The sequence below is a fragment of the Miniopterus schreibersii genome (genome assembly GCF_964146895.1).
Source record: "Miniopterus schreibersii genome assembly, chromosome: 8".
NCBI classification, from domain to species: domain Eukaryota; kingdom Metazoa; phylum Chordata; class Mammalia; order Chiroptera; family Miniopteridae; genus Miniopterus; species Miniopterus schreibersii.
The window spans coordinates 41,107,234-41,131,357 of NC_138109.1; the positions used below are offsets into that span (position 1 = coordinate 41,107,234).

Consider the following 24,124-nt stretch of genomic DNA (forward strand, 5'->3'; position numbering starts at 1 on the left):
TAAAACCATTTTCTCTGTGATAAACTGATGTGAATCTTACTGTCCTTTATGGCAAAGGGACATCAATTGTCGCATCCAAATAGAATCAAGTTCACTTCCCAACAACTTAAAACGTATCAAACTCCACGTTAGAATGTTTCCACTGCCAATTTTTTACCTCTTTTATTGAAAATAGGCACTAAAGAAAAGGCTTGCCTGATATGTTACAAAGCTAAAGAAAGCATAGTTACCAGGTATATGGTTACAGCTTCATCAGTGACACGTGAATAAAGACCTTTCACATACACTCATTCATTTAGATTTTTGGAATAACCCTTTGAAACTGGCATTATTATAGTATTCTATTATCATATCCCTTTTGTGGATGACAACCTTGGGCTTGAAGGAAGGAAGTCACTAGGGGAGGGTTTTAGAACCAAGGAGAGTACCCGGAAAACAAAGCAAGCAGTGATATTTACTGAATGAATGACTTCCTAACATCTCCGTGAGAGTAAATCAAGGGCAGAGGCAGGAAATACATAAAGGCCACTATTATGTGTTACCAACGTACTAAGCTTTTTACATGTGATAAATAATTTAACCCTCACACTAATCCCACGAGGTGAACACCATTATGCTGATTTGACACATGGGGAGAGGCTCAGCCGGGTTAGGTGAATTGTTGGAGGTGTCACTGATTGGATGGGCAAGAGAGTCACAGCCTGGAGCCCGAGGCAGCCCAGATTACTGCCCTCCGCGTCCTTTCCTCAGCCCTACAAGTACAGCCACCACCTTCCCACCCCCGGGGGGCCAGCCAGCCAGCCAGCCACCTGACTTTTGTCTTGTACAACAGCCTAGAGCTACTGCAGCCCAAGCCACACGCAGAGATGCGCTAGGCTCCCGAAAAAAGGCCTCTGCAGCTCCCAGTTCCAGAAGCGTCACAGGGGTAACTTCTCTCCCCTGCGTGCCCGCCCATCCTCCTGGGTCGGTTGCCTGCGCTGCTGGAAGCCTGCTCTCCGTGGCCTCGTGGTCCAGGCCTCGCGGGCTGCGGGCCAGGCGCGCCCAGTGGTGCCTGGTGCCCTCTGAGCTCGGTTCCTCCGCTTGTCTTCTGCCCCGTCAGCTTGCCCGCGTCCTGCGAGGCTGTTCCAGCTTTCCTGGAGACTGAAGTGTGCGGCCCAGCGAACTTCTCCGCCACCCGGCATCGTCTTCAATGAGGCATGAGTCGCCCTTCCAAGTTTATCTCTCCCTTAGTATTTTCCCCGAGTCTTAAATATCACTTAGAGTTCTCTTTCCAGCTTTAGACTTACTCACACGTGATAGCTTAATAATTCTGCATGTTAAAATTTTCCTGTTTAAATTACTGTGTAGCTTTTGTCTCTTGACCTAACCATACATATAACAGAGGGTTTGAAAGGACTGTAAAAACCTAGAGAAAGGAATTGGGAACTCTTCCACCTAGCTCTTAGTCTGGAATTCAAGAATTAATACCTGACTCATTTGTTATTGGTCTTTAATATCTCTTTATCTTCCAATCAAATAAGGTAGAAACACATAGATTATTATAATTTACTCACTCCTTGCAAGATAATAACATGAAATGTTTGGGCAATAAATAAGCAAGGCCTGTTCATCTGATTACATACAAATTATGGTTATATTTCTTTAACAACGTCAGGGCTATTTTGTGTTTATGTCTTAGACTCAGACATAATAATTAGATATGTTTCTCAAAGTAGTAAGTTTCTCTTTGTGTAAATAACAAGACAGAAGCTTGCAAATGGTCTCTCAGTTGATAATTTCACTCTATTTTTGTTTTAAAAGAATTAATCCATTTATCTTTAGCTAAAGTTGCTGAGCTACGGTAAGGTAGAAGGACTGTAGCCATGTTTAAGGGGTCTCCAGCAGCTGAACCTCGCTTGATTCTGATTAATCCAGCATGAAAAAGCGAGAGAGTTAAGCAGCTTGTTGAATTGTTAAAGGTCACCTTTAGGATGTTTAGAATGTTTTGTTTACTCTAGTTATACTCTGCAACACCCCCTTTAAGTCAACATGGTTTGTTGATCTGTGCTATCATCTACCAGAAGAAGCCTCACAATTTTGGAAAAGAGACATAAGTGATCAAGGCAATGTGTATGTTCCATCTATTGAAAATCCCATGCAATTAAGATCATGGAAAACACAGGATAGTCTAATACAAAGTTAACAGCTATGTTTCAAGCCCTATGTTAGCTTTTACAGGAAATACTTATTTCTCACGAACCCTCACAACCTCATTTACTGTACAAAAATTTCTGAATTTCCATTATGAACAAGCCACCAGTATTCTAGGTTCTGAAGATGTGGCAGTGAACAGAATAGAGTTCTTGATGATGTGCTTGGTGCTTTTTAGTGGGATGTGGCAGAGTCACCTAGCTATCTACTAAAGACTCAGCTCCTATTCCAGAATGTAGAGGTATTATTCAATGTGGAGAACTGTTACTCATACAGGGAGTACATCTTCCAACTTCCTCTCCCCCCATCTAGGACGGGTTATGTGACTGAGTCTTGCAGATAGAATGTGGTAGAAGGGCTGTGTGCTCCTTCCAGCCTAACCTATAAAACCTTCCATTCATCCTCCAAGTAGTCTCTCTTCCCCTAGTCACTGGTTGGATGTTGCAGCCCAAAGCAACCATCAAAGATGACAAAGCCTTCAATGATTGTGTTCTTAATGATGGACCCCTTTCTGCTTTCAAGTAGACTTATGCATACCAATTCTGGTCTTCTGGTAAGCAGATGCTGAGATGAATTTAGGAGCACAAGAGATTTATTGGAATAAGGGGAACCAAAGGCCATGGAAGCTAAAGAGTGAGGACGTATGCTTGGGCAGGGGAGGTCTTCAGACTGTGATGCTGATCTTACATCTGTGAAAGGAATGGAGGAAGAAGGCAGACCTGGGCAGTGAGAATCTGAGTACAATGCAGAGCTGACAAAATTCTGGCCAACCCAATGGTGAATCCCAAAATAAAGAATACACATTAGAGGAGAAATGACTAGACTGTCATTGGATTGGAGCTTCCAGGGAAGAGTATGATTCTTGGCTTGAACACTGTGGCAAATCTCAAAGCACTGCAGCCAGAGGCTGCCAGCTAACTGCAATACTCACTGTTGAATTTCAAGTTCTTGAAGGCAGAAAAATGGCTCACTACCCAGAGGGGCGTATTACACAAGTGAGAATACACTTCTAAAATTTCTATTATGTTATGGTACCTAGTTTTTTGGGTTTATCTGTTAATAGTATATGGGGTGAGATAGAGATATAAAAAAGATAGATAAAATATTAGGTAGCAATTAGTATTATGAAAAAATATAGAGGGTTAATTGTAGGAAATAAGGTCAGAGAGACAGTATGGGTCAGGTAGAGCAACACAATATTTTTACTTGAGCATAATTTCCAAAAAGGCAACCAACAGATACACTTGCTAATGCACCAAAAGAACTACTGATAATCTAAGAAGCTAAGGTTACTTTTCCAAAGATTTTGAAGGAATCCAGGAAAGATAACACTTAGAAGTTGTAATTGGGCTCTTTGAGAGATGTGCTTTGATCAAGGAATCTTTTGGTGACCTCCTACTAACACTCCTTCTATTTACATAGCAAATTAGAAGTTGGTGCTTTACAGTTTACTTATGTGATCACATGGGTTTTTTTTTTTTCTCTTGAGCCTTGAAAAATGGTGTGAAGTAGGCAGGAAAGTATTCTATTTCTCAGATAGAAGAGGAAACTAAGCTGAAGAAAAATAACATGCTTGGTCAAAAGAGACCCAGTGGAAACAGCTGTACCCATGTCTTCACATTTTTACCCTTAAACTCTGTCCACTGCACCACACTGCCTCTCAAAATCCACCGTGTAGGCATCCACATGGTTCTTTTTCCTATGTGGGAAAACAATTCTGAATGTCAGAATCAAGTCATTCCACAGGAAGGGATTTATCAGAGAATATGAAGAAGGCACCATGGATTAAAAAGTGTTTCCCCCTTTTTATACTCAGAGGCTGTGACCTGCTGGTGTGCTCTATCTGGTGTGAGCCACATTCTCTATTGCTTTCTGTTCCGTCTTATTTATTAATTTTGCACTCAGACACCTTTCTCTTTTTCATTGCACACAATGACATTTGGTACAGCATACTCAAATTTATTTTGCCACGCTGCAGTGAAAGCTTGCCCCCTCTTTTAAATGGAGACATTAATAAATTAACTATTTAAAAACTCTGAAAAAGGTTGAATAGTATACATATAAATTATCTATGCATTCATCAGGGATTAATTGCTTTCAAATACCAAGAAGATTCAATAAACAGTTGATAAAAAATAAAAAAGTATTCTTAGCAGAGGCAAATCATCAGAAGGCTGGGATCTTGCTAATCTGTCTGTCACTAGTGAGCAGTTTACTTCTTTATAAGGTCTGACTACAAGGGAATCTGAAACATTGACCTTTTTTTAAAAAACAAATTCTTGCAAATAAGTCTTGAACCTACTGATATAATTATCTTGCTTTTCTCACTGAGAAACATGACACATTGTAAAGGAAAAAAACCCCAAACAAACCCAAAAAACAACTTACCAATGTCTTCTCTTGAGAGCAGAGGCAAGACTGTGAGCCCTGATTTCTAAACCCACAAGTCATCATTTAACTTTGTTTTAATTGGCCTATTGCCTATCGGACTAATATTTCAGAGTTTCTTCTTTTAAAATTGTTTTTGAATACCTACTCCTTAAGTTCCACACCTAATTTATCTGTCCCACAGCCATTGTTTCAAATACTTCGAAGTAGCTGTTCTCAATAGAAAACCATATCAAAATATCAGAATTGCCTAGGAAGCATTTCAAAATACACCTCTCTTTTCTTTTTCTCTTTCCTACCATGCTTTGACCCCACTCCTGACGTCACTCCTTATCATTACTTTGCAGAATAATTAAAAGATGGGCAAGTGCCTATCCAACAGACTCTATGATTATTTATCATCAAACCTGAATATCTACCTACACCAGGAGACTTGAGATCAGTCAATCACTATATTTAAAAATTAGCTGGGTGAAAAAAAAAGACATAAGTAGCTCAGCTTACATGTTCCCAGAAGAAAGGCCTGGAATGGGTGTGGGCCAAGGGAAAAGTTAAGGAGACAGGTTTTGATTATGTGAAAAGAGTGAAGAGGGAACAGGAAGACCTAGTGCTCAATGTTAGACACTCCTGACTGGACCCATTGTGTTTCATGTTCCTAATGTCTGAAATCATAAAGATCTGAAAAGCCTGCCGTAGGACTTGAATCTATCTGTATTCCCATCACCGGTGGATGAGAGCCTGCCAAACTTTCAAATAATTTAAACTAGTTTGCCTTTGCTTATGGTGTTTGTTCAATGTTTTTTCTTTTTCTCTTTTTCTTAAACTTTTCAATCTACTTTTTATGGTTTTGGCTTTAAGGGTTTTGCTCATAATTTCTTTTAGAACTTTTCTTATTAGTTTATTCTTTTATATAAAATTTAGAATCAGTTTTCTGGTTCTAAAAAACTGCTTGGGAGGCATTGCTTTACTTTTAAAACTTATATTAGAATTATTATCTTTATGATGGTGAATCTACCTATTCAAAATGGAATGTCTTTCCATGTGTTCATGTTTTCTTTTGTGTCCTTAAGTTATTTACCAAAGTTTTCTGTGTATAGGTTTTAGACATTTCCTGTTTAGTGTATTTTTAGATATTGCTGCTTTCTTGTTGCTAACCTAAATGAGATATTTCATTTATTATATTTTCTAATTGGTTGTTGATTAGCTATTGCTTATAACAGTTTTCAATTGATTTGATAGGGTTTTCCAGATATATTCTCATATTTTCTACAAATAGTGACAGCTTTACAGCTTTAATTCCAATATTTAGATCTTCATTTTTTTATTCTCTGCACTGACGTAAGAAAATAGTTAAAAAATAGTTGCGTCATGATTCTTTATTTTAGTAGAAATCCTTTTAATGTTCTATGCCTTTTTTTAGTTTGAAAATATGTATTTTATTTATTTAAATAAATATATATTTACACATGTAGAAAAGCATCAATAGAGATCAATTAACTTTAAAAAATGAGTTTTAATATGTATAAAAAAGTATTCACTCACAGATGTACTGGAAAGATTTACTTGTTTATTAATTGGTCATGTGCTCAATAACCTATGTGAAGCCATATCCCTTTATTTGTATTGCTTTAGGGCCCAGAGAGGGTGAGATCCAATGGCACTATGCCACCCATGAAACCTGGGCCTAATGGTATGGGAATGCCCCCAGTCTCTTCTTCTAACTAGCAGAAACTCACCAAGCAGTTGCTATGCCAACTAAGTTTCTCTTTCTCCTATGGGTCACTCATATCCTTCACTCAACTATCTCTGGAAACATCCCTATCATCACTTGAAATAATAGTCTCATTTGCTAGCTCCTGGGTGAAAAAATAAGTAGATTACTTATATTTTTGTTCAACACCACAATCTTCTTTGATGATTAGAATTAAATAACCAAGCAATAGTTTCTCCTTAGATGGATTCTTTTGAGGTTTTCAAGTAATTGCATATTGCTTCATATTTTCTAAAAAGCACCGATACATCCCAAATCACTTGGTCATAGTCCAAAAATTGAGAATTTCCTTGGAAATTCTGTAACTACATGGAAATTTTAATGTTAATTCCTCATGAGGAGATATCAGTGCTCTGAGTTTTCAGGTGGAGGTTCTGTTATTTCCAATGATTACACATTTTATCATGTAAGAGACAACAAACGGATGGAAGTAAATGTGGGTATTGTTTGTTGTTTTCCTGTTTGCTTGTTTCTGGATAATTTTACTAGAGCCAAAAGTAACAGAGTGCATATAAACTTAGAATCCTCTAAATGCCTGGAGACAGTTTTTATGGTTACTACAAGTTTTCCCAAAGTATTTCCCCCAAATAAAGTCGAAACTGGTAACCAGTTAGGCCTCTTCTGTAAGAAAAGTCAGCTGTTGATTGTTTCCTTCACATGAGTGACTCTTTTATTCTTCATTTGGATCCTTCCAGAGGACTTGTAAATATGTGCACTCCGGCTGGTTGCACGTGTAATGCTCTATAGCAGCAGAACTAAGGAGGTGGAGAGAGAAGATAATGTTCTATATTTAAACATGACGTTCAGGCTGAGATAGTTTATCTTGTTAAGGAAATATTCATATATTCCTAGATAATTGAGAGTTGTTTTTAAAAAAATCAAGAATGGCTGTTGAATTTTTCAAATGCCTTTTAAATATCTCTAGAAATAATGCAATGTTTTTTTATCTTTAGATCTCTCCACATAATTATTTACCTGAATAAATTTACAAATGTTGAACTATTCTTAAATTCTCAGATTCTGGATTTACAAGTAATATTTCTATAGGTTTCCTTTTTGTGCAAACTTTGTTAGGTCTTGGTTTCAGTGCCACTTGCTTTACACAACTTCACTAGAAATAGACATTCTTTATGCTTTTTAGTAATTTAGATATCATAAGAATTATTTGCTCTTTAAAAGTTTGGTAAAATTCCCCTGGGAAAATCATTGGCTTGATAATTTGTTGAGAAATTGGCAATTTTTACAATTTCTTCTCTGGATTTTTTATGTTCTCTAGCAACAGTTTTGGCAAGTCGTATTTTCTACTAAAAGTATTCATGTGACCTAGGTTTTCAAATGTATTTTCCTCCAGTAGAGATGCATTCTCAATGGGGGCAATCAATATATCTTTGGTATGACAATGGTTTATGGCCCTCCAAATCTCCATCCTCTTGACAAAATCTTATTTCTTAGAATTTAATTTTTCTTACTACGGATAAATTAAATTAAATTAAATATACTTCTAAGGGGAGCAAAATGAAAAAAATGATGGAGACATTAGTAGATTAAAGTAGTTTTTAGGATTATATTAATATTCACTGTTTCTATGTTTAATCACTTTATCACTTATTTTTGTATTTATATGTTTTTTCTTAATTTAACAATTATTTTATTTTTATAATAAAAAAATCACAGTTTTTGGAATTATTTATTAATTCTCATCACTTTCCTTTCCTAGCTCTTAGTTTCTTCTTCTATAATACTTATTTTTTTTTCTTCTGTTTTCCCTCTGTTTATTTAATAGTGTTTTTTTACCTTCTCGAGTTGGTGCTTTATTTAATTAATTAAGCTAATGCTGTGACAAAGGAGTCCAAGTAGTTTTTTCATCTATCAATATTTTTTAGAAATCATATGACTTTTTGTTCACACTAGTATTTAAGAGAGCTAAGAACAAAAATGTTTATAATTTCCAGGTGAATACATTTGTGTTCTAATTTTCCTATTAATTTCTAGTTTTATTGTATTGTGATCATAGAACACTATTCATGATTCTTTTTAAGACTTTATTAGAGTTTTATTTATGGCTTAATATCAGACCGTTTTTCATGAATAAAATGTTAGCCTTTATAAAAAACGGTTTAATTTCTACTTTTGAGGTATAGAGTCTGATATTTCCAGAGTTAGGCTGAGAGAGATGAGTAAAATTCTTCTATTTTTGGTCTCCTTCTATCTATAGCAATATTGGTCTTTCTGTCTCCTGTAATGTCTGCTTATGTAAGTTGCTGCTATGATGCATTTAGTTCATAAATATTCATAAATTTTACATCTTCATTGTGAATTTTACTTCTTGTGTTACAATATGTCTTTCTTTATTGCACAGAATACTTATCTGTCCTAAATCCAATTTGTCTCATATCAAGGTCAAACTTTTGCTTTTTTTTAATATACTTTTATTAATTTCAGAAAGAGGAAGGGAGAGGGCAAGAGATAGAAACATCAATGATGAGAGAGTCATTGATCAGCTGCCTCCTGCACACCCCTACTGAGGATGGAGCCTGCAACCTGAGCATGTGCCCAGACCGGGAACTGAACTTCAATCTCCTGGATCCTAGGTCAATGCTTAACCACTGAGCCACGCAGGCTCGGCTATCATTATTACTTTTTGTATGTGGGAAGGGATGGGGCATTATAGGTTAAAACCTTGATTTTCCTTTTTTTTTCAGCTATCCCAAATCTTTTAAAAAATGTATCTTGTATTGCAGTCCCATTCGTTTATTTATTTATTTTTGTTTTCCTTGACCCAGGAGATATATCAGAAAAAATAATGCTATAAGCAACATCCAAGATTTTACTGCCTATGTTTTCCTTTAGCATTTTTATGGTTTCACTCCTTACATTTGTGTCTTTAATCCATTTTGAGTTTCTTCTTGTCTATGGTGTAAGTTGGTGGTTTAGTTTCATTTTTTGGCATAAATTTGTCCAATTTTCCCAAAGATATTTATTGAATAGACTTTCTTTACCCCATTTTATGTTCTTGCCTCCTTGGTTAAATATTAATTGACCCTAAAGGCGTGGGTTTATTTCTGGGCTCTCTGTATTTGTTGGAAAATACATTAGTTACAATTTCCAAAGCCTTTGTGGCAACTCCCCCCCTCCCCCATTGTATTGGTAAGTATTGATGTTCCTTTCAGAATTTTTCTTACAATTTCTTTGTATACTTTTTGTGCCAGTTTCTTCTTTGTCACTACTCACTACTGAACGAATTACGTTCTTCTGGTCAGTCTTTGTAGAAAGTTCCTGAAAAAGAGGATTCAAGGGAGCTTTCCTGTTCTCTCAATTAAAAAACCAAACAACTCTTACTTTGTGTGGTAGCTTTTATGTTAATGAACCTCCAAAACTGACAACTCCTGCATTGACTCCAGACTTAGCTGTAGGACTTGCTTTAGCCAATGGGACATTAGCAAACAGGACACACACAGAAGTTTGAAAGAGCAGGGACACTGGGGCCTGCCCTCTCTCTTCCTGCTGGGAATCCTTCTACCTCCACATTAAAATACCGGGTTGGCTTCCTGAAAAGAGGCCTCCGGTGTTCGAGCCATCCTTTCTGAGGCCCAAATACAGGAATGAGACCAGCTGATGCCACATTGAGCAGAGATTAAACCATCCCAGTTGGGCCCATCACTTCGTTGAATTGTAGGCAAGCGATTGGTAGCTTCTTAAACTATTGTTTTGGGTGGTTTGCAGGCAGCAATAGGTTACAGATGCACTTTTATTGCTGCCCCCGAAACAGGCTGCTTCCAGTAATTATGGCTTTTCCTGTAGACTCCCTCCTTCCGAGTCTCTGAAGTAAATCTGGTTCAGGAGACCATCTGCCAACAGCTCTGTGCTCTTTAGTTCTTACAAACAAGAAAGCAGGTTTCTGCACATCATGGTAATCACCTCATCTTCAAGGATTAGAGTTTTGCTGACCTGCTGCTACTGGGTCCCCTGGAAATTGTGCCCCTTCTCCCCACCCCTGTGCGCCTCCTTCGCCGGTCTTCTCTCCTGCTCCCTTTGTGGCGAGACCTTAGCTGCTTTTGTATCTTGCTCCATTACGAAGTAAATTAAATTAAAATTTTTCCTAGTGAGAAAAATTACGGTGAGCCCCTCGCTTTCAGGAAACATGTTTTTGCTGCTACTTTCTGATGTACTTCTATGGCTGGTTCCCTTTGACTCTCTTCCCTGCACCTTTTCCATATGACTTCTGCCCAAACTCAGCTGCTTTTTAGCAACCTTTACAAGTACTTTGGAATTTGTGCATAAAATCTGTACAAATTTGCTCCAAGTGGCATTTGACATTTTCTTCCATTCTCTTTGTTAGTTTATAAAATTTCTAGGGAGAAGTGGGAAAGATGTTTAAATAGGTGACATTATCTTCACACTGGTGTTCCTTTCATTCTTTTTTTGCAACAAGGACCCTTTGGACGTATTTTTCTGAAGATGATGTAATAACCTTGGTTGCTTTAGTAATCATTAATACCTTTCAAAGTTTAATCTTCGGAGAGGGGAAGCACGCCACTCAAACTGTTTTTTTCTTCCTCTTAGATTGAATCACAATTTAGTTTCCCATCCCACACTCTATTGGGGCAATGGTCCCTTTATATTTAATAAGTCTGACTAATTCATCCTCACTGTAGTTCAGGAAAAAGATTACATTGCCATTATTTTACAGACAATGTGTCAGACTCATGACTGCATTGCAGGATTTATTGGCTTCCTTCCAGATGTTCACTGCCTCAGTATTATTAATTTTGGCTTTGGGCTCAATTTCAGGCTAACAGATAAGGTGGATGGCACAAGGAGCAACAGGTCCAAGGCGGCAGCAGTCTCCGCCGTGGAGAACTGGGTGTTCTACATTCCAAGGGCTGGTGTTTGAAAATGTTTCCTCCAAAACCACGGAGGGGACACAGGACAGGGCAGGAGTCCATTAAGTCCCTAAATTGGTAAGCTCTCAGGTATGAGGCTCATAATGGGTGTAGGAAAAGCTGGTTTGGGTTAATGGGCGAGCAATAGAAGGTAACTGCCACTTCTTTGGCAAGCTCCAGTTACCTTTTAATACACAGTTCAGAAGGGATCTAATTCCCTGACCCATTTGCCCTCCAACTAGAGAAAATTCCCCCCACGAATGTGATTGGTGTGTGCTCCTATTGTGTAATAGTTGTATTGTCCATTTTGGGGTTTGGGAGAAAAGACTGCGCCCCAGCACCTGGCACAGTGTATTGTGTTTAGTGCAAAATGGGTGTTCCATAGTGTTTATTAGAGTAAATTGAGAAACGGGCCAGTTTTACCATTGAAGTCTGTCTGGTCTCTGGGTAGTTGTAGCAGTTCAATGAGCAGTCATCGTATCTCTATCTTCCTCCCCATTTTATTGCCAGATTTCTTCTCTATCTCGGACTGAAATGGGCTGCACAACTGGGGGAATGAAACCTGTGTACCCCTGCCCCCCCCCCCAATAGCTGGCCTCCGCCCACCTGCGCTCTTTCCAAAGCTGGGCCGTCGGGCTCCAGGGTGCCTGTTGCTAGTTCACGCAAAATTCCCAAGTTGAGGGACCCACTCCCGGTGTGTCCTGATGGAGCACCTCCCCCGAGGTGATCTGACCCGTCGGTTGAGCGGCACTGCGCTTGCCCCCCGAGCTCCTTTGTGCAACAGGAGAGCCGCGGACTTTCCACCCTCGAGCCCGCTCCTTCCACCTCCCCCGACCCCGAGCCCCGGGAGCCCGCCCCCCACCCCCTTTGTGCAGCCGCGTCCGCGGAGCTGCTCGCGCTGAATTCCTGGCAGATGAAGAGTGACTGACGCGTTCCGGGGACGCGGGTCGCGGCGCGCGGGCGGCGGGGGAGGGTGAGTCGTGGCAGACGGCCGCTGGGATTATGAATGGGGGCGGGGGGGGCAGCGAGTTTGGGGTTCAAACCAGGATTTTCAGCATCCGGCTTTGGATAGGCTCGCAGGGCTGTGCGTAATCCTTCAGCTCCGGTGGGAAGAGAGATGCCGTGAGCTCCCGGCTGAGAGTGAGGGTTATTTTGCAAAACTCCCCGGGTGTCGTGCGGGCGGAGTGCTGCGGGGGGTCGGCGAGGTAGGCGGGGGAGGAAAACGAGCGAGGTGCGGACTCGGGGAGAGGCCGGCCGGCTGGGGACCGGCTGTCTCGCTCCTCGGGATTGACAGGTGGGGGCCTCGGCAGTTACAACCTACTACACAGCCTCCGGTCCGTGCCTACGATCACATTGTTGTTCCCCGCGCCGGGCTGAAGAGCGCAGAGCCGCGCACCAAGTGCCACCGGCGAGCGGTCTCCTCCGGGCGGGAGGGGGCTCTAGGGGTACAGAGAGGAGGCTTGGGGGGCCGTTGGGGAGAGAGGAGCGCAGGATCCAGGCCTGGGTCCCGGACGCTGGCCGGTCCGCGCGCCCCCTCCGCAGCCACCCGCGGCTCGTGCGCCCCTTTCCGGGCCCCCGGCCCCGCCTCGGCGGCTGCGGACTCCCGCCGCGCCCGCCGGGCTGCACGCGCGGCGTCCTCGGGGCTGGCCCGCGCCCGGGAGCGGGAGGCGCCCTGCGCAGCGCGGGCGGCGGCGCCGGGGGAGCGGCGGCCGGAGCCCGGGCGCCCGGAGCGCGGCGGCCGAGGCGGTGCGGCGGCGGCGCCGGGAGCGAGCCCGGGAGGCGTCGGCGCGGGGAGCCCCAGGTAAGGTGCGCGGGAGGCGGCGGGCTCGTCTCCCCGCCTTCTCTTACTTCGTCGCACATCCAAGCTGAAATGGCCCGTGCAGCGCGCCGCGGGGCCGACGGGGGTCCAGGGGCGGGGCGGGCCTCGCAGGGACTGTGGTCTTGAGGCGTCGTGGGCTCCCCCTGTAGTAAACCCGCCGACCGGCCCTTTCTCTTCTCCACTTGCCTCTCCGCCCCCGCCTCGGCCTTGGACCTCCCGCGAGCCCCTGGGAAGGAGAGGGAGCCGCGGGGGAGTGGCGAAGGCAGGGGCTCACCCAGCGGTGGGTGATGGGCCGGCGCACGGGGCCCGGCGGTGGGCGGCGGCGCGGGAGGGGACCTGGGGTACCCAAGAGTTTGCTGGGCTGCGGCCCCGGAGGGTGCTGCGCGCCCCGCGGCTGGGGCTCCAGGGGGGCGCCCCGCGGCCGAGGCGCAGGGCAGGCTCCGCCGGGAACTTTCAGGGAAGCTCAGCCTCACGTTTGGGGGGTGCTGAGCGGGCTCAGGGCTTGGCGCCTCCTAAACTACAACTGTGTGTGGGGGGTGTGGGGGGGTCCCCTTCTCCTTCCCGCCTGCCTTCCTCTCCCATCTTCCTGTTTTGCTTCCTTCCTTCCCTTTTTCACAGGCCCCCCCCCCCCATGTGCCATACTTCAAACAAAATCAAAACCCGCTGTAGTCAATAGCTTTAACACAAGTATAAGAGAACACAGAAATAGCTCTGAATTACAGCGTGGCTCATTTTAAAGACAAATATAGGTATATAAGTAACATATAATGTGTTATATAAAGTAAAATACACATATAATATATAATATAGTAGATATTATACTATATATAATATACACACAAGCCAGGGGTAATTATACAGAAGTCCTTTGAGACTCTCACCTAATATTACATTTATATTATGTTTACATCACATGCATATGATGCCACTGAACAGAAATGGTTAATCTACGCATTGTGTATCTTAGATCTGTATACAATATAACTCTTCTGTGAATCACATCCATCTTTTAAATTTAGAGGTTTCCAGCTACTTGAAAACCCAGGGCTACACTGCAAGAATAAAAGGCACATTAAAAATCTTAAAAATCCAGAATGCTGTTTTTTTTTTAGTCGATCATCCACATTCCCCTCTTTCCTTTTACCAAAAGCTGATCGTTCTGAGAAAAACAATTTGGGAACTTCAAAGTGATTTTGCTTAGGTCCGAGGTGTAGGGAGGGGTCTAGAATTTATCTGTACTTAAATGACAAGAAGGTAGGAAAGGCAAGTGACTTAACTTCAGGTAAAAAGAAATTAAACTGCACTTCCCTCTGAGGGTACCTCATTTATCTTCTGATATCCCAAGAGAGAGCCCCTCAATGTCAACATGTGTCTTCAATGTAACGGTGGCCTCTTCAACTCCTCAAATCAGCAGTGATAGGACTTGACTAGTAACATATTTGCTGACTGTTTCTGCTATTTTTCTTTTTAAACAAAAATGCCAATTACAAAAATAAATAAATAAATAAATAAATAAATAAAATTCTTGTATTATTTTTATTAATTATTGTATTATTTATTTTATTACAGCTGTAAACCTATTGTGCCTGCCCCTGTATTCCTTATTACAATTGTGAGCTTAAACATTTTTACAATGTGTCTGCTTGTATTTTTTTCTCAGCTGATTTGCTTTTTAGTTTATTTCTAACTTGATATACTTTGCAAAGATGAAGTATCTTAAATTTCTCTGGAGGGTACCCACTTGGGCATGCTTGCTTCTTTTAAATAGAGTTGGCTTTGACTTAAGAAGTAAGAAATCAATCATATGTGGTTTTCTGATCTTGGAGTCCTTTGCCTCTCTAGAGACAGGTTTTTAATAATAATGGTATGCACAAGCAAGGATTCAGGCTTGATAAAAATATTAGACACAAAAATGATATTTTCATTTTGGTTTACAAAATGAAGATTTAGAATTGTGAAGGAATAGAGTTCTAGGTTGTTCTTAATATCTTATTTGGCTTACTTTGACTAGGGAGCAAGAGTATATGATGCAGTTTTGAGTAAAAGATTTGAGGGTTAGTAATTTGGATTTATCTTTTATTATTATGGCATAAAATGTCATGCTCTTTCCAAGGAAATTTGAGGAGCAGAATTTGAAGATGCTGTTGATCACAGGACAAATGGGTTCCTCTGAGCAACTGGTGTTGCAGTCACTCCCCTTGTGGTAATATGACAGACCCTATGATGTGTCAAATCCCCCCTTCAAGGAAGAGTTGTTTTGCTTCAGCTTCCTGGATGGCTGTCAGTAGATGTCCTTGAAGGGTCAGTCCCTTGGAGGATTGCCTGAGTTGCAGAAAGCCCCTTTGCTCCTTTACAGGGCAGCTCACATCCAGTGGCTGATCCTTGAGGGAGTATAGAGGCCAGGCCACCTCAGCCCAACACCAGTAACTCTGAAAGACCGTGCTAGCTCTGGAACTCCCCATGGGGCTTGCATTTCGATTCCACGTCTCCCTTTCCCCATTTCTGCGCCTTTCTCCATTTCCAGATATTAATAGCAAGGCAGGCAGTCCTTAATAAAAATGCATGCTCAACTCATCTCCAAGTCGGCTTCCCCAGGGAAGCCAATCTGTAATGACACTTCCTCTATGCACATTCATTTTGTTAGTTTTAACCTTTTATCTTTGAAATCATAGTGCTACTTCTCATTGGAGGACATTTCCATGTCCCTGTTCCTCTTCTGTCCCCCTTGTTTTATCATTCTTCCTTTTATTGCACTTACAGTTTCTTTAGTCTCTTTTACACCGTTTGATTTGAATGTCACATATCCCATTTCTGTTCTTCTAGTGGCTGTTTTTGTGTTTTTAGCATTCATATTTAACCTTAGATAATATTAATCAAAATATCTATTCTCCTCTTGAATAATCTAAGGGACTTACCATGTTATACTTCTGATCATACTCTGTATTTCATAACACTGTCTAGTGATATAGTTCCACCACATGTTTTACACCTATTATGCAATATTTATAGGATTAGTTTTTTCTTTTTAAAAAATTGTTGTTATAGTCAATGCTTATTTAAATGTACCCACTTTTCCCACGCCCACTGTTGCTTATTGCGTTCTCTCCTTCCCTCTGGATTCAGAGTCCTTCTTCTGGAAGTAGTTCTTTGATAAGCATATGCAAATCATAAAAATCTCTTAATATCTTTTGGAAACTATTTCATCCTAACACTTGGATAATGGATGATCTGGGAGCAGAATTTTTAGTTGACAATTATTTTGCTCTTCATTTTGGAGACACCGTCTTTCAGTCTCTATTTTTGGTGATGAGAGGTTGTTTCTCGGTGGTGTTTAAGGTTACTCTTTGTCTGTTGTGTTCTGCGGTTTTACTGCTGCAAACCCACGTGTGGGTTTGTTTCTACTTTTTCTTCTTGGAATTTCTTATGCTTCCTTAATCGGGTGACTCCTGTATTTCTTGAATTATTAAAATGTTGTGGCATAGTTCATCATTACCTTGCCTCCATTCTATCTATTGTTTCCTCTGGAATTCTTATTAGAAATATGAGGGACCTTCTTGTTTTACCTCTAGTGCCTATTACCTCTGTGTTATTTTCAGTTAGGGAGTATTTTAAAGTAGCATTTGGGTAATTATTCAGGCCTATTTTCCAGCTAATTCTTTCTTCATTGATGTCCCATCTTCTTGTTTAAATTGTCCATTGAGCTATGATTTATTTATTTCTAAAAGTGCTATCTGATGCCTTTTCATATCCACTCATTTTTCCCCTCTAGGTTTTTTATTCTTTTATTACGGATTCTATTTTTATTTCATCTCATTAATAATTATTCCTGTATTTATTTTATAGTTTAGATTGTTCTCTTATTTAACTTCTTCTGGGAGTCACATCCCAATGGCGGGGTTCTTCCAGAACCCTATGTCCACTTTAAAGTGGCTGATTTCCTCATGTGTTTTGTTACTTGGATTACGAGCTCATCTTCAGCCAGGTTTTTGCTTTTGGTTTTTCTCTGTAGTAGTCGCATTTTCCCCACTTTTGAAAGTTTCCCTGTACAGTGATATTTTGTTTGCTTCTGTAGAACATCCCAAAGGTTTTACTGGCCTAGGATAAGCTTTAAAAATGTTTTTTAAAAACTGAGTTTTAATTGACACATAGTTTCAAGTATACAACATAACTATTCGATATTTCTATATACTGTGAGATGATCACCGCATTAAGTCTAGTTAACATCCGTAGGCTCAGCTTTGATATTAATTTCTTGGCTTGAAATTCCTATACCATGTAGATGATGTAAGTTCAAATGGCATGTGTCTCTGTTTAGGGATTTAATTCAAGGAATATTTTTACCCTTCTATCCAGAGCCCTAGGAAGAGATAAGCTTTCTTGCTACTTCTAGGCCAGGCTTCTGGTCCTTCTTAAACTAAAGGGTCAACTCTTCCAGGGTTCTCCTCATACATAGGTCTCAGCTCCAGTTACCTTCCTTTCATGGGCCCCAAACTAAGTTATCTGTCCCCAAACACATGAAATCTCCAGTCTCTAGGCATTAATGCCTATGTTTAAATTCTGTATCACTTTGGATTTCTGTATTGCCAGTTTATGTTCCTACTCTTCTGGTATTTGTTTCCTTTCTGTTCTAATCCTCGCAAATTATTCTTTTCTTTCTTCAATCTTAACTATTTAAACTGTTTCAATTTTTTTGTCTTTTTATTTATTTATCTTAAAAATATTTTTAACAACTTTATTTATAATAGCCTAAATATCTATCACAGTAAAGTGAATCATAAATTGTAGTATTTTCTTTATTTTTTTAAAATTATTTTTTAATTTATCTTTTTGTTTAAATTATTACATATGTCTCCCTTTCCCCCCCTTTGACCCCCCAGGCCTACCGCTTTATTGTCTGTGACCATGGGTTATGCTTATATACATGTAAGTTCTTTGGTTAATCTCTTCCTGTCCCTCCCCCCTCCCCTCTTCCCTCTGAGATCCTTCAGTCTGTTCCATACTTCCATGTCTCTGGAACTATTTTGTTCACCAGTTTATTTTGTTCATTAGAGTCCACATATGAGTGAGACTGTGTGATACTTGCCTTTCTCTGCCTGGCTTATTTTGCTTAGCATAATACCCTCCATGTCCCTCCATGCTGTCCCAAAGGGTAAGAGATACTTCTTTTTTATAGCTGCATAGTATTCCACTGTGTAAATGTACCACTGCGTTTTTATACACTAATCTACTGATGTGCCCTTAGGCTGTTTCCAGATCTTAGCTATTGTAAATAATGCTGCTATGAACATAGGGGTGCACATATTCTTTCTGATTGGTGTTTCAGGATTCTTAGGATATATTCCTAAAATGGGATCACAAATCTAAGTATCTCTGTGTTTGCAGAAGAAGGGAGTTTGGTTCACATTAACTCAGCTGCCATGCTCGTGGAATAAGATGTCTATCTGTGACTATATACACTGAGCATCGACTCTTTTCAGTTACTTTCTTCCCCCTCCCCCAATATTCTCACATTATTTTTTTAAAAATTGATTATATTAGTCCCCTTATCTTTTTCCTTCCTTATGTGACATTAACATTTGCATTCAATTTAGAGCAGTTGCCTTATAAGAGTGCCTCACAGACTGGATTTGTCTAACAGTTACTCACTCTATTAGGTTCGGGCTAAACATTTTTAGCAAGAACACTCCCCCTTAGGTGAGGTGTGCTTCCAATTGCATCCCAGCAGGAGAGTGGTTTGTTTCATTCTTGGTGACTAAGATAGATTACTTGAAAGGTGGTACCTGCCAAACTTCTCCTTTTTCTTTTTTTTACTTTGAGATTAATAAATACTCTGTGAAGTGATACTTTGAGACTGGGTGAAAGACCCATTTTCCCACAATTTTCATCCAGTACTTTTTTATTAACTTTTTTATTTTGAGATAATTGTAGATTTATATGCAGTTGTAAGAAATGATACAGACATCCTGTGAACCCGTCATTCAGTTTTCCCCAAGAGTAATATCTTGAAAAACTATAATACGATATCACAGCCAGGAAATTGACATCGATACAATCTACAGATCTCATTCAGATTTCACCAGCTTTACACTCATTCGGGTGTGTGTTTAGTTCTATGCAATTTTATCACATGTGTAGGTTTGTGCATTTGCCACCGCGTTCAAGGTACAGGATTGTTCCGTCACCTCAGGATCCCTCGAGCTGCCTTTTTCGTAACCACGCCCATCTGCCTTCCAGCCCCTGGCCTCATTCCTAACCTTTGACAACCATCTCTATAATTTTGGCGTTTCAAAAATGTTATATAAATGGAATCATAAATTCTATAATCCTTGAGATTGTTTTTTCCCCGCTACTCACCATTATTCCCCGGAGATGCGCCCACGTGGCTGTATGTGTCCAAAATCTGTTCCTTTTTGGTGCAGAGTGCTATTCCCGGCATGTCTGGGCCTTCGGCTTGCTTCCAGCTTTTGGCTCTTATGATTAAAGCTGCCATGCACATTTGTGTATGGTGTTCATATGGATGGAAGTTCATTTCTCAGGGTTCAGTGCCCAAGGGTGTGATTGTCGGGTCCTATGGTAATGGCATGCTTAGTTTTATACGAAATTGCCAAACTTTTTTCCAGGGCGATCGTACCATTTTCCATTCCAGCAGTAATGTTGAGTGATCTAGTTTCTCTGCATTATGTCAAAGTCTGCTATTTTACTATGTTTTCTCTTTGTTCCTTCTTTCTTTATTTCTCTTTTCTGGCCTTCCTGTAAGTTATTTGAACATTTTATAGGATTCCGTTTTGATTTATTTCTAGTGTTTCAAGTATATCTCTTGGTATAGTTTTCTCAGTGGTTGCTCTGGATATTGGATATTAATATATATTAATATATGTCATGTATATACTAATATATGTCACATATGTCTACATATATTAATATATATATGTCTATTTCCTTTCCTTTCTTATATGCCATTGTTTTGAGTATAAGACAGTGTTATATTTTTTGTTTCAATCATTGAATGTGATTTACACAACTCACGCTGGGAAAGAACTTGTGGTTGACCCTTCTTTCCCTTCAGCGTTGGAAACACATGCCACTTCCTTCAGGCCTCCATGCTTTCTGAAGAGAAAGGCATTGCCGGTTGAGTAGATGCCAGGCTAAAGGCAATGTGCCATTTCTCTCTGGCTGGTTTTGAGGTTATTTTCTCTGTCTTTAGTTTTCTAGAAGCTAAAGAATGATGTGTCTTGGTATAGATTTTTTGGGGGTTTATTCTACTTGGAGTTTGATCAGCTTCTTGAATCTATAGGTTTGTGGTTTTCACCAAATTTGGGAGGTTTCCTGGCATTTTTTCTTCAATTACTCTTTTAGCTCCACTGTCCTTCTCATCTCTTTCTGGGTCTCTGATGCCATGGATGTTGGATCTTTGGTTGTTGTCTCACAGGATCCTGAGCTTCTGTTAATCTTTTAAAAAGATTTTTGTCTATTTTGTCTCTTGTTCACATTGGAAAAATTCTATGGATCTGCTCTCAAGTGATTCTATCCTCTGTTATCTCCTCTATTCAGCCCATCCAGGGAGTGTTTTATTTTGGTTATTGTATTTTTTTAGTTCTGTAATTGCCACTTGGTCTTTTTTAGAACTTACACATCGTTGCTGAGTTTTCTGTTTTTGTTTTTGTTTTCATTTGCTTCCAGAGACTTTGAGTTTGCTTGTTGAAGCATTTTTATAACGGATGCTTTAAAATCCATACCAGATAGTTCTAATACCTGATTCACTTCAGTGTTGGTGTCAGTTGATTGTCTTTTCTCATTTAAGTTGCGATTGTATCCTGGACATTTTGGCTACAATGTTAGGAGGCTCTGTGTCCTATTTAAACCTTATACTTTAGTAGTCACCTTGTTTAGGTTTAGCACACAGGTCCTGGATTACTTTTTGTGCACTGTGGTTTCAATGACACTTTAATTTCCAGAGGTTTTTATGCTGCTGTTTGAGTCTGCCTGGCATGTCTGGTGCTTTGGGGGCTCCTACTGTACCCTGTGGATGCCACTGGAAGGGGTAGAAGGAACCTCCCAGGCTGGGTCTGCTGGTGCTTCTAGGTGAGGGAAGGGATTTCTTGGCCTGCAGGGAAGGGATTTCTGGGCCTGGAGCTCGTTGTGGCAGGATTCCCCCTGTCAGTGCTATGAAGCCATCTGGTGGTATTGGCTGGGCCCCAGTTAGACACAGGGGAGGAACCTATATCATCTGCTAGGTTGGGAATTGGTGACTCTGGCCTGGGTAGGGAGTGGTGACCTGCTGTTGGGTAGGGAGTCATAAGGCATCTATTGCTCTTTTATTCCTCTAGTCCAAGGGTCCCCAACCAGCCCACCTCTTTCTTTTCACCATTTGGAGTCCTCCTTTGATTGCCTCTTGCATTATTTCTAGGGTTTATAGTTGTACTAAGTGGGGAGAGGCCTGGAGAGATGAGTGTATGTCATCTTAGCTGGACTGGAAATACATGCTTTTTAAAAACACTCTAGTTCAATTCCTTAATCACATTCTCTATTAATGTAGTTGAAAATACTAGTTTGTGTTTTCCACTAATACGGATTTGTTCTAGAGACATAGATGAAGCCTCACTTTAAAAAACCGATACACATCTGATTTAAATTAATCTTACTGTAATTGGATAGTAAATGTTAAGCCACATCTTATCAGTGGAATCTTAGACAAAAACCTATGTATGTGATATTTTCTCTATCAAGCATGTTTTCCCAACTTGTCTTAAAGCATTTGAAAAATATTAGTAGCTCTCATCTGTTGCCATATCTTGGAAATGCTAAAAAAAAAAAAAATCCTTCATCAGATGGACATTTTAAACTGTAGAGAAAATAAATGACATTATTTGCACAAGCAACTTGCTGATATTTTGAGTGGATTAAGGAAAAGATACCAGGATTCTGTCTTTGGCTCTCCTGGTTTATACTACAGTGCTGATTCATAGAGTTCTGGCCTTGTTAGAGCTGAAAGTGAACTTAGAGATCACCTATTTCAACCTTACTGTTTGATATTTAGGAAAACGAATACCTTGAAGGCCATGAAGCAGCCTAAGTTCCTTCAGTTCAGTAATAACAGGGCTTGCTTATTCTGAATTCTTAGTATTTCATAATGTTATGTTTTCTTTAAAAGATAACTTTCTTTTTAGAAGATGTCAAAATTTTATATTGAGGCATGATTTCTCAGTTCCCATTTCTAATGAAAAAAACAAACAAACACTTTAACAAGTTGGGACAGCATGACAGCGCTCTTTAAAAAATAGGCATGTTTGAAAATCTGATGAACATATGGGCCAGAAAAATAAACATAAATTCAAAAATGTGCATACAATATTGGGGATTTATGAACTCCAAGGGATGATCACTAAATACTGTTTCTGTGCTATTTGTGCCATGTGGTGTCTGTGAATGCTCTCTGCTAGGGAAAGCGACACAGGGATAACGCCTCATTCAGCAGTCAGACTCTCCCTTAGAGGCTTGTTTATTGCAGCAGTTGTCCTGGCACAGTGCATTGCTGTGCTGAGGAATTCGTTTTCCTGCAGTTTCTAGAGAGCCAGTAGGTGAGAAAGATATAGCAGGACCAGCTATGCCACTAGGTGGGTAAATAACAGTCCCTCAGCAGGTGTTACAACAGATTGTGGGAAATAGAAACAGGCAACTCAGCCCACAATACTTGCTCCCTCCTCCCCCATACACACATAGAGACACACCTCAAGATTTTTTTCATCTGCTCCTGTCTGCTGTCATCCTCTTGGAGAAACATTGCTCCTTGGAGAAAATTCTCCCTTTCTCTAGTAAGGTGTCCCTTTGGGTGGTCATTTAAACCTGATTTCACCCATACAAAATGGTAGGAGCTGGAAGAAGAAAGCCTAGAGTGGCAGCTGATGTATTTACTGGGGAATTTATGAGAGTATGAGGAAAAACCACATCCATGTTTTTCTTACATTATAGATCAAAATAATTTAAGAGCACAGAATGATAAATGTCCCTGAATTCGGAGATCAGGAAGTGAGGCCAGTGTTTGTTAAGGTAATTGAAATTACTTTTAAGGAAGCTGCTGATATATACTTAAAGGAAGCTCCTATATAATTTTCTGTGACTAGTACAACTCCCTGGATGAGATGTAAGACCCTGAAATGACTTGAAGAGCCATAATGTATACTAGGGTAAAAAATTCAATGCAGAAAAATGGAAACAAAAAGAAATAATTGTGTTTTTGTTTGTTTGTTTTGTTTTGTTTTGTTTTAGTGCTTTTACATCTTTTGAAAGGTTGAAGGGATTTTTTTTCAGGGTTACTCTTTTGTAATTGAATACTGAGAATCGGAAGTGTTGAGTTCCAGTTCTGTTATGCATTAAGTGGGCAAATGACATTTCCTCTGTAAGCCTCAGGGTATTAACTAAGACTTTGAATTATGATAACCTCTAAGATTCTTTGCAGCATTCTGATTTGGTGAAACTTTTGATTAGTAGGTATTATATGATGCATTGGGGGAATTTTTTGATATATCTATGTAATTAAGTGTTATTCATAAGAAAGCTCTTCAGGGAACTAATCTTTTAGTTTGAAATTATTATAATACCTTGATATGGTCAGAAATTTGCAATAGAGAGGTCGTGATTGAATTAGGACTACTCAACTGTATGGATACAACGTAGCACAATTTGTGGAACAAGCACTTAATGCTGAGAGGGACGATGACAATGGTGATGATGCTAATGTGATGGCACTACATTTAATTGGTATGGAGGTGTAGTGATACTGTAGATTGCTCATTAGCACCCATTCACTGCTTTCTCTTTTATCTTCCTCTGCTGTACAAGTTGGAAGGCAAATCATTGGACTTTTCAGCCTCTCTTGAAGCTGAGGGGGCCCATGTTACAAAGATTAGATGGTGATTTATGGGGAACGCTTCCCTTCTTGAACAAAATAAGAAAGCTTCTCAAGGAGAAGGTTCTTGCCCTTGACCCTTACCCCTTCTTTCTCGCTAGGGCATGGATGCCCTGATTTGTGGTGAGCAGCCACCTTGCAAGCCTGAGGAATTAAACCACGCACTT

At 40.2% G+C, this 24,124-nt stretch overlaps 1 protein-coding gene across 4 annotated transcripts in view; it reads left to right on the forward strand.

The window, feature by feature from the left end:
• Positions 1 to 11,990: 11,990 nt before the first annotated feature.
• PDE4B (phosphodiesterase 4B) overlaps positions 11,991 to 24,124 on the forward strand; it is a 472,365-nt gene continuing 460,231 nt past the window's right edge. Inside the window, exon 1 of one of the 4 annotated variants that reach the window (XM_081145573.1) lies at positions 11,991 to 12,205. The gene's annotated coding sequence lies outside the window, so the exon portion shown is untranslated. The other 3 variants (XM_081145574.1, XM_081145572.1, XM_081145575.1) reach the window with 3 other exon arrangements.